This window comes from Nilaparvata lugens, chromosome 8 (assembly GCF_014356525.2).
Source record: "Nilaparvata lugens isolate BPH chromosome 8, ASM1435652v1, whole genome shotgun sequence".
Taxonomy (NCBI): domain Eukaryota; kingdom Metazoa; phylum Arthropoda; class Insecta; order Hemiptera; family Delphacidae; genus Nilaparvata; species Nilaparvata lugens.
In genome coordinates, this window is record NC_052511.1 from 48,820,396 (window position 1) to 48,830,731 (window position 10,336).

The window sequence follows — 10,336 nt, forward strand, 5'->3', positions numbered from 1 at the left end:
AAGTCACCCTTCTTATGAATCGGGATGGTTCTTGAATGTTTCAGCAAGGATGGAAAAACTGATGATTTTATACATGCATTTAAAACTGTGGTGAGCGGCTGTAAAATGAATTCAATTACTTCTTTAATAAGGGAGCTAGAGTGAGAATATATGTCTTTGGTGGTGGAAGACTTCATTCTAGAAACTATTTCGAGGACTTGAATACAGGTTACTTCTTTTATTACAAAAGTTGCCTGCGTTTTTGGGGAAGAGTTCAGCAGGTCAACAGCAGAAATTTGTGACGGCTCAATATCTTTATAAATTTTCTCAATGGAGCTGATAAAGTGTTTGTTGAATTCCTTTGCTGAGATAGAAGTAGCGGTAGATTTAGCGGGCTTGGAATTATTTCGAATAATTTTCCAAGCTGCTGAGCATTTATTGTTAGCTGCTTCAATCAAATTCGCATTGTGGTTTAACTGAGCCACTTTCAATTCACTTCTGTATAGCTTTTTAATACTATTGTAAGTCAACCTAGCTGATTCTGTACCTTCTTTTTTCAGTTTATAGTAGGCAATATTTTTTGTTAATATTTATTCAGAGATAAAATCCACTCGACAGCTGATTTATGATGAATAAAAAAAAATCATGTAATTCTATAGTCTGATTTTTTAAGGTGATATTGGGGTTTGAAGAAGACTCCTTCAAGACATACTGACAACAGGTCAGCCCGAGTTGAAAGCAGAGAAAGGTCGAGAGTAATACTATGTTACTTTCAGTTATTAATTGCATGCGTCATTGCATCCAATAGTGCATAAAAATTGCATGCAATGACGCATGCAATATTAATAGTCCACAAGACAGCTGATTTTTTACCAACTTACATTGAGATATTAATCAGCGTCATTGCATGCAATAGTGCATAAAAATTGCATGCAATATTAGTAGTCCGCACGAAAGCTGATTTTTCACCAAGTTACATTGAGATATTAATTGAATGCAATTAATAATCCACTCCACAGCTGATTTATGATGAATAAACTTAAGTCTGTTTTTTACGGTAATATTGGCGTTCGAAGGAGACTCCTTTTCATTTTGTATTACCTATCCTTAAAATATTCAAAAAGGAACATAACTGTCAAATTTCATGAAAATCTATTGCTGCGTTTCGCCGTAAATGCGGAACATATAAACATTAATACAAACATATACAGAAATGCAAAACCGTCGATTTGAATCTTAAACCTCACTTCGCTTGGCCAAAATCAGCTGTCGTGTGGACTATTAATTGCAAACAATGAGGCATGCAATTGATAACTCGAAGTAACATAATTATTTTTTCCCGAATTTTCTCTGCTTTAAACTCGGTAAGCTTTCGATGATAGTGGCGTAGTTGTTTACAACAAATTATTACACTACAGATGGAAAATACTGAGATATTGCAATTAAACAAATGCTAATGAATTAATTATTATTATTATTATTAAACAAAAATGCTGTAATTCACCCCGAAGACTTCTGTTACTGCAAATATTAACAACAGGGCAAACAGCTGGATGGAAATTCGATGAGCGCTACTATTCAAAAATCATTTGTTAGCCCGGGAATCGAACCCAGTATCTCCTAATTGCCGGTCAGGAAACCCTTACACCAAACTGACAATCTCTGGATAGCAGCGCTCATTTTATACAAAGCCATAGCGGCCAGCCAGTTTACAGATGGAAATTACTGAAATATTGCAATTAATCAAATAATAATTAATTCACAATAATAGTAATTAATTCATTAGCATTTGATTAATTGCAACAGCTCAGTAATTTCCATCTGTAGACTGGCTGGCCGCTATGGATTCGTATAAAAAGAGCGCTGCTATCCAGAGATTGTAAGTTTGGTGTAAGGGTAAGCATTCCTGACCGGCAATTAGGAGGTACTGGGTTCAATTCCCGGGCTGACAATAATTTTTGAATAGTAGCGCTCATCGAATTTCCATCTCCTGTTTGCCCTGTTGTCAATATTTGCAGTAGCAGAAGTCTTCGGGGTCAATTACAGCATTTAATTTGGATTTTCGTTTAATATAACAAATTATTAGCATTGTAATGCTAATAATTAATTAATGTTAATAATTATTGTCGATACAACAACCCAAACAGCCATTATACAGTTGTTACAGCCATATTGTTTTTGTACCCACCGAATCTCGACGACAGGACAAATTCACTCTGATGGATAGTATTGGTGGAGGCTGTGGTTTTTAATTGCGCGAGGTCTACTGTTCACAGAATTACTAGTATGATTCTAGCCCGGAGGCTCCATTCCCTCGCCTTATCCGACCTAGCCAGGGGCCTGTTGAGTTGTCTATCAGGAGTTGATAATATCTTTGTGATTATAGATTTCTATTGATTTTGCGATTATTAAAATTGATAGCTTCAATATTTGTTTGGAAAACTTCATTACTTACCGCTAGATTCAAGTGCATAGTCGACCATTCCTGTCTTATCAGCGTCGTAGATAACACAGAGCCCGTTCAATCATCACACTCACATAGTCTGCTGCACTTGGGTGAGTTCATTTCGCCCGGTGTAGTTAATTCAACCTGAAATCAGACAATTATCATTAAAAATAGGATCAAAATTCATTAAAAATAAGATGATTCATTGAAGAAGATTAAAAAAAACTCCTGAAATTCAGTTAGTTGTCAATTTTTAGGGGTTAGTGAGACTCAAACTACCCAGTGATTAGGAACCTACAACTAGTAGTTCTGTGAACAGTAGACCTCACGCAGTATTCTCATCCACAAGTACCTGATTGAAACTATAGACCTTATGGAAATACAGCAATAGACTGGCTTCTCCACACATCTGTTTAATCACTTGTCAGCTGATTTATGATGAATAATTCTATAGTCTGATTTTTACTCTAATATTGGCGTATGAAGGAGGTTCCTTTTTCCTTTTATATCATCCTTGAAATGCAAAATTTCCAAAAACCTTGTATATACGTCGACGCGCAATTAAAAAAGGAACATACCTGTCAAATTCATGAAAATCTATTACCGAGTTTCGCCGTAAATGCGCAACATAAAAAATATAAACATTTAAACTTTAAGAGAAATGCCAAACCGTCGACTTGAATCTTAGACCTCACTTCGCTCGGTCAATAATATAATTCTATTTTATATATTCTAAATAGTCTAAGTGGAGAAATATATTTCCTTGATTTGTTTTGGTTTTTTGTAAAAATGATTAAATATGTATATATTTTTGTGGAAATGAATTAAATACTTCCACTGTGCCGGTTACTGGTATGTGGGAAATCAGCTTGAAAACAAATACAGCTATGGAAATACTTGACAAAAAGGAGGCAGAAAAATTAGGTCTTGTTGAAGATACTCTTAAGGTGCGTACAGATATACGCGCCGCGAACATGAGCAATTCACTTTCAATCAGCTGATGCCAAGCTTTTTATAACTGTATCTTACCTTTTCTGTAAAAATACAGATATAGTCAGCTGATTAAAAGTGAATTGCTCATGTTCGCGGCGCGTATATCTGTACGCACCTTTATACCTTCAACTGAATTGCTATAGTGAGGTCCACGTTATAATGGCAGTGTTTGATCAGCAATGGTATTGCTATCCTTGTCTATCATTCAACAGAGCGGATAGCGCTATCTCTTTCTTGCTTTGCTCTGTTGCCAGATCGTATTTCAACAATGTATAATTAATAATTAATCAACAAAATATTTCATCTTGATTTTGAAATTATTGAAAAATATAATTTCTTGTACAATAAAATATAATTGATCATTTTAAACGAGAATGAACAGTTAATATTACATCAATAAACATGTATCAGCTACCGTTTATAGAAGGTATTGACAAGACAGAGGTTCGGCAACGTTGTTCGGCTATCTTTCTCCACTGCCATTATAACGTTGACCTAACTATAGGGCTGAGGAATTGAATGAGTGATTTAACTGAATGAGATTATTTCCCTTATCTTAGCTGATTATGGTTATGTTTCAATGAATAAAATAACGTTGTTACATCGTCTTTCACCTTCTCGGTTATTTCTGCCAACACTCTTTCCATCACATGCTCTCCTTCTGCAAAATAGAAAGAAAAGAAGTGGTCAAGAGAAATATAGATCAAAAAGAATGATTGAGTGAGAATAAAACGAAATAAAACATTCAATTATGAATAAAGATTACGGTGCATAAACGCATGAACACATTTAGTACATCAACTCCGAACTCACTGACTCCCACTTGAAAAATACCGATTGTTTCAAAAATAATGACCCAATTTTAAACAGTTATATTCATTTTAAAAAATGGTGCACACAAACCAAGAATTTTACATCAAATTACTCACAGAAATATCAAGTTTATGATGATGTTCTATGTGCCCTCCTTTTGAGGTTCGGACGACATCTAGACGGTAGCCAAATTCATCCAAGACGTCAAGATGTCTGTCTTCTCGGACTGTAGCTACTGCATCAGTTATCCTGGTTTTTTAGCTCCTCAATATCAAGTGCTAAGGGAGAAACAACGTTAAAGATAGTGTTTATGTTCCTCCCTTAGCACTTGATATTGAGGAGCTAAAAACCAGGATAATTGATGCAGTAGCTACAGTCCGAGAAGACATCTTGCGAACAGCAACAGATGATGAATGGGCCTCTTGGATAGGTGAGTAAATTTAAAAAGTTATGAGACTCCATAAAGTTAGCTCCACGTTAGCCAGTATTTGATAAACATTGGTGTTGCTATCCTTGTCTATCATTCTAAACTAATACATTATATACATTATACATTATAGTAGATATATTCAACTAAATTTTGACGTCAACTTCATGTTTATACATTGAAAATATATCTCCATACAGTCAACTATGTTTGAAATAACAATTTCACTATAACTTTATATAACGTTTTTATATATAAAGCTCAGTCAGCTGAGCTTTAGTGTTGACGAGTTTGTGTTTCTTGAATAGTTCCAAATTTTCTCAAATAACTCAATATTATTCGTTAAAATTGGTAATTGAGTGGAATATTTCTAATTAATTTATCAATTCAAGCCATCTAAATTCAAAATTTATAGTTTTAAAGTTTTGTTTTGGACTAAAGTTTTATAAAAATTGTACACGTGAAACTCTAACCTTATCTTGGAGAATGACCTTGAGGTTGTGAATGAAAGTCATACATAATTTCGCTCCTGGGTTTTGGAAGATTTTGTGTTATAAATAGTCACGGATAAGTACAAATTTTGTATTAATTTCATTATTAATTGTTTCTTGATCACGTTTTATCATTTTGTTTTAGATTTTAATTCTTAATTCTATTTTATAAGCCAAACATCGTTTAGAGGTTATTTTGAGGTTAGGTTTTCGAGATTTAAAAATAAACATAGATAGTTTACTTGACTAAAATTATAACCAAATTAAAATCCTATCATTTATAAATCAATTATTATTATTGCAAGTAATATAATTTCTTAGATAGGAAGATGAGCTCAAGTAAAACACCGAAGGTTATTAATAGAAATGTACACATAGCGGGAGTACTTACGCGTTCCCAAAACGAAAATTCAAAAACGCCAAAACCAAAAACCCCAGTTTCTCAAACTACTTTAGCCGAAAAAGTTGCTCAACTACAAAGTAGCCACACTAATTTAAAAAACCAATTAGAAGTAACTCTAAAAACGTCTGAGGAAGAAAGGTTAGGGATGGTAGAAGAAATTAAATCTTTGGAACTGATTATAAAATTACAAGATGAAGACCATAAAAAAGAAATACTAAATCTAAAAAATCAATGTAGTCTAATGTCGGAGGAAATAAAGAAACTAAAATCTAAATTTGATAATACTAAATGTATGATAGAACCTCCGTCCAAATGCAAAAAAATAGAATCTAACCTAAATGATGGAAAATGCTCTGAAAATGGTCGAAATAAAACGTACAGTGAGGTTTTGAAGACAGCAACCAAAAATATAGCTGAGGGAAATAAAGATAGGAAAGGGAGAGTTCTGCTACTGACGTCCAGTCATGGACGTGATTGCAGTGATCTCCTTGATAAAAGATTGAAAAATAAATTTGATGTCCAATGTTTTTTCAAGCCAAGTGCATCAATTAATGCAGTTGTAGAGTCAGCTAGGGAACAAACTAAAGACTTTGATGAAAATGACTATCTAATTGTACTGGGTGGCTCAAATAATATAAATGAACCTAACTTGAATCATCTTCCTCAAGTAACAGAAAAAATCAAGGAAATTGTGCCACTCAGCAAAAAAAACAAACTTAATAATAAGTACTATTCCTAATAGGTTTGATAGGCCAGAATTAAATGAAGCAATCAATTCGACAAACAATCAATCCATAATACAATCAACAGCCTAAAAAATAAGAATTCTAAACAACTGGGGATTTGTTTTCTAAATGAAAGGCTGAAAAGACATAACTTCACTAATCATGGGTTGCATCTAAATCGATCTGGCAAAGTAATCTTTTGTAATAGATTGGCAGAGCTGATTGAAAGCCGTTTGCAATCCTCTGGTTTAAAAACAGTCAAAAAAACAAATAACAATTTTTTAGTAAATTGGCTCAAAACAGGGAAGGGAAATAGCTACAAATGCTAGAGATAGAGTAGCACAAGATGGTAAGGTTTTTTAGTATTTATCATCAAAATATTCAGTATCTTCGCAACAAAATTGACAGATTAGAAGTATTTCTTAAACAGGAGGATCCTGACATTGTCATTTTAGAATTTTGTAATTTTTCACGGACTGCGAGCAATTTGAGGAGTGTTGGTTTATCAATCTTAGCAGCCTGGTTGAACATGATTATCGGATAAAAGTGTGTTCGATCATGGAATAAAAGTGTTTTCGACTATGTCAACTTGAATTCACCGGCCGGTCTTTACTGCTGAACTGTCGTCTGCTTCTTGCCGGCTGAGTTAGAATTTATCACTCACTGATGGAGATAACAGATAAGGACACCGGTAAGATAAAGTGACAAACAACTAGTTGCGCACTGGCTGATTTTTCTTCAACCCTCTCTACTGTCGAGTAGACAGGTTCTTCAAGCCTCTCTACTAAAGAATCTTTATCTACTAAATAGTCTATCTACCTCTTTATATAGTATATCTATCTCACTCTGACCTACTTTTATTTTAATAATGATTCAATCATCGTTTTCTTATCTATAAATAAGCCGTCTTTTCCTCCCACCTGATCCTTTTCAGATTCAGGAGCTTCCCATTCTCCTCTCCTGGTTCGACAGCTTTCCTGGCATTTTTCCTGTCTTATTCCGTTAAATCTGCATTTGCAACTGATTCAAAAACAACATTCAATTCTCGGAGGTCTTAAGCCCGGTCCAAACGCTCAAGTTTAGCTTCAGTCTTTTGCTCAAGCAAAAGTCGGAGCATGTGAGTCGCTGCGTCTGGACGGGTCTTCAAGCTTAAGTCGTCAAACTTAAAATGTATCGGCCGGGAATCTTTTTCCATCAAACCGTCCGTCTTTTGCCTATCCACCAAAACCTAAATCGCGTAAAAATGGAGATAGAGAAATTGTGATTTCAGATTCGGATTCAGCGACCTCAAATTAATAAAATGCCTCGCGAGTACTTGAAAATAAGCAAGTTTTTCTATTGATTGTATATAACGCCATTTAACTTTTTCTTTTCTTTCTTGATTCTCATGATACTCGTAAAACGGATGGGTCTTCAAGCTAAGTCGTCAAACTTAAAATGTATCGGCCGGGAATCTTTTTCCATCAAACCGTCCGTCTTTTGCCTATCCACCAAAACCTAAATCGCGTAAAAATGGAGATAGAGAAATTGTGATATCAAATTCGTATTCAGCGCCCTCAAATTGATAAAATGCCTCGCGAGTACTTGAAAATAAGCAAGTTTTTTTATTGATTGTATATAACGCCATTTAACCCTTTCTTTTCTTTCTTGATTCCATGATACTCTCAGAATTTGATGTTGATATTATGATTTACTATCATGATATATTAAGATATACTATATTGTTGATCTTCAAAATTTCAATCCATTTACAATCACAGTGTCTCGAGATGTGACATGTAAACAAGCCATTAGCGATTAACAGTAATATTTTTGTGATGATGTTGTTAAATATAACATTATCCAGTTGAATCAGCGAAAAAATAGGATATAATTATTACTTATCTACCGGATATATGTCAACCGTATATACAACTCTGAAAATGGTCGAAATAAAACGTACAGTGAGGTTTTGAAGACAGCAACCAAAAATATAGCTGAGGGAAATAAGGATAGGAAAGGGAGAGTTCTGCTACTGACGTCCAGTCATGGACGTGATTGTAGTGATCTCCTTGATAAAAGATTGAAAAATAAATTTGATGTCCAATGTTTTTTCAAGCCAAGTGCATCAATTAATGCAGTTGTAGAGTCAGCTAGGGAACAAACTAAAGACTTTGATGAAAATGACTATCTAATTGTACTGGGTGGCTCAAATAATATAAATGAACCTAACTTGAATCATCTTCCTCAAGTAACAGAAAAAATCAAGGAATTGTGCCACTCAGCAAAAAAACAAACTTAATAATAAGTACTATTCCTAATAGGTTTGATAGGCCAGAATTAAATGAAGCAATCAATTCGACAAACAAATCAATCCATAATACAATCAACAGCCTAAAAAATAAGAATTCTAAACAACTGGGGATTTGTTTTCTAAATGAAAGGCTGAAAGACATAACTTCACTAATCATGGGTTGCATCTAAATCGATCTGGCAAAGTAATCTTTTGTAATAGATTGGCAGAGCTGATTGAAAGCCGTTTGCAATCCTCTGGTTTAAAAACAGTCAAAAAAACAAATAACGATTTTTTAGTAAATTGGCTCAAAACAGGGAAGGGAAATAGCTACAAATGCTAGAGATAGAGTAGCACAAGATGGTAAGGTTTTTAGTATTTATCATCAAAATATTCAGTATCTTCGCAACAAAATTGACAGATTAGAAGTATTTCTTAAACAGGAGGATCCTGACATTGTTATTTTCACAGAGCATGGCTTAAAATAAAGGAAATAAATCAAGTTAGGATTCCAGGCTATTCACTGAGATCAGAATTTTGTAGAATAGCTCATAGAAGTGGTGGTGTATGTATATTCACTAGCAATGCTAAACATACCCAAACTTATGAACTGGATTTTGTTAAGAGATTTTCTGTTGAGATGGATTTAGAGGTGACGGGACTAAGGTTAAAAATTGATGATCGATTTGAGGTAGCAGTGTTAGGTATCTATAGGTCACCAAATGGAGACTGGCAAAAATTTTGTGAGCTGCTCCATACACTTTTGGAAATTACAACCGCTCGTTTCACAAATGTTATAGTAGTAGGAGATTTCAATACCGATTTTGCCAGGCAGGATAAAATGACAGAGGATATTAGAGATATTATTAATATGAATAATTTAGAAATTAAGGTCCACGAATATACAAGAGTAACTCGAACTTCACAGACAATTATTGATAATATCCTCACAAATATAGAAGGTTGTAATGTCAGGTTAGGTAGCTCAGATCTATCAGATCATAACTATCAAATTTTAGATGTTAAGTTGCAGGGCCAGAATCCAAGCAGAAAAAAAACTTTTGTGAAAGAAATTCAGCAATATGAGCTAGGAAATATAAATTGTTTGAAGCAGGAACTGCTTCAAGAAAATTGGAGTAGTGTTTATAACAGTTGTAACCTAAATTACAAATATAAGCAATTCATTGATACTCTAAGATTTCACATTAGTGTATGCTGTCCAATAAAAAAAGTCAAAGTAAAAAGTAAATTAAACAAAGTAGATGAATGGATAACTGAAGATATTCTTACTCAAAGAAATATTGTTAGGGAAGCTTATGAGGAATTTAAATTAGTGAGGGATGTTCCGAGTGAAGTCAAATACAAATGTCTAAAGAAAAACTATGCAAAAGAAGTGAGGAAAGCTAAGTGTAAGAAAACAGCTGAAATATTAACAACTAGTACCAATTTTAACTCTGCTGTTTGGGAGGTAATTAATAGAAATAGGAGAGCAGCTCAAAAAGATACAGTTACTAATGTCCCTAGGATAATCGATGAACATGGAAATTATATGGATGATAGTATAGACATTTGTAACTTTTTCAATAAGTATTATCAACAGGTTGCATATAATCTCCAAAAGTCACTGAACACTAATACTTATAATACAACTACATTAAATGCTGAGCCAATTGAAAAGGTATTTAAATTTCATCCATTATCAAGAGATGAGTTGTCAAGAATAATAAAAAATTTGAATAACAAAAAAACAGTAGGATTGGATGGGGTCTCAAGCAAAATTTTAAAAG

General features: G+C 33.8%; 1 pseudogene; it reads right to left on the reverse strand.

Moving 5' to 3' along the window:
• LOC120352865 overlaps positions 1 to 10,336 on the reverse strand; it is a 53,548-nt pseudogene that overhangs the window by 36,904 nt on the left and 6,308 nt on the right.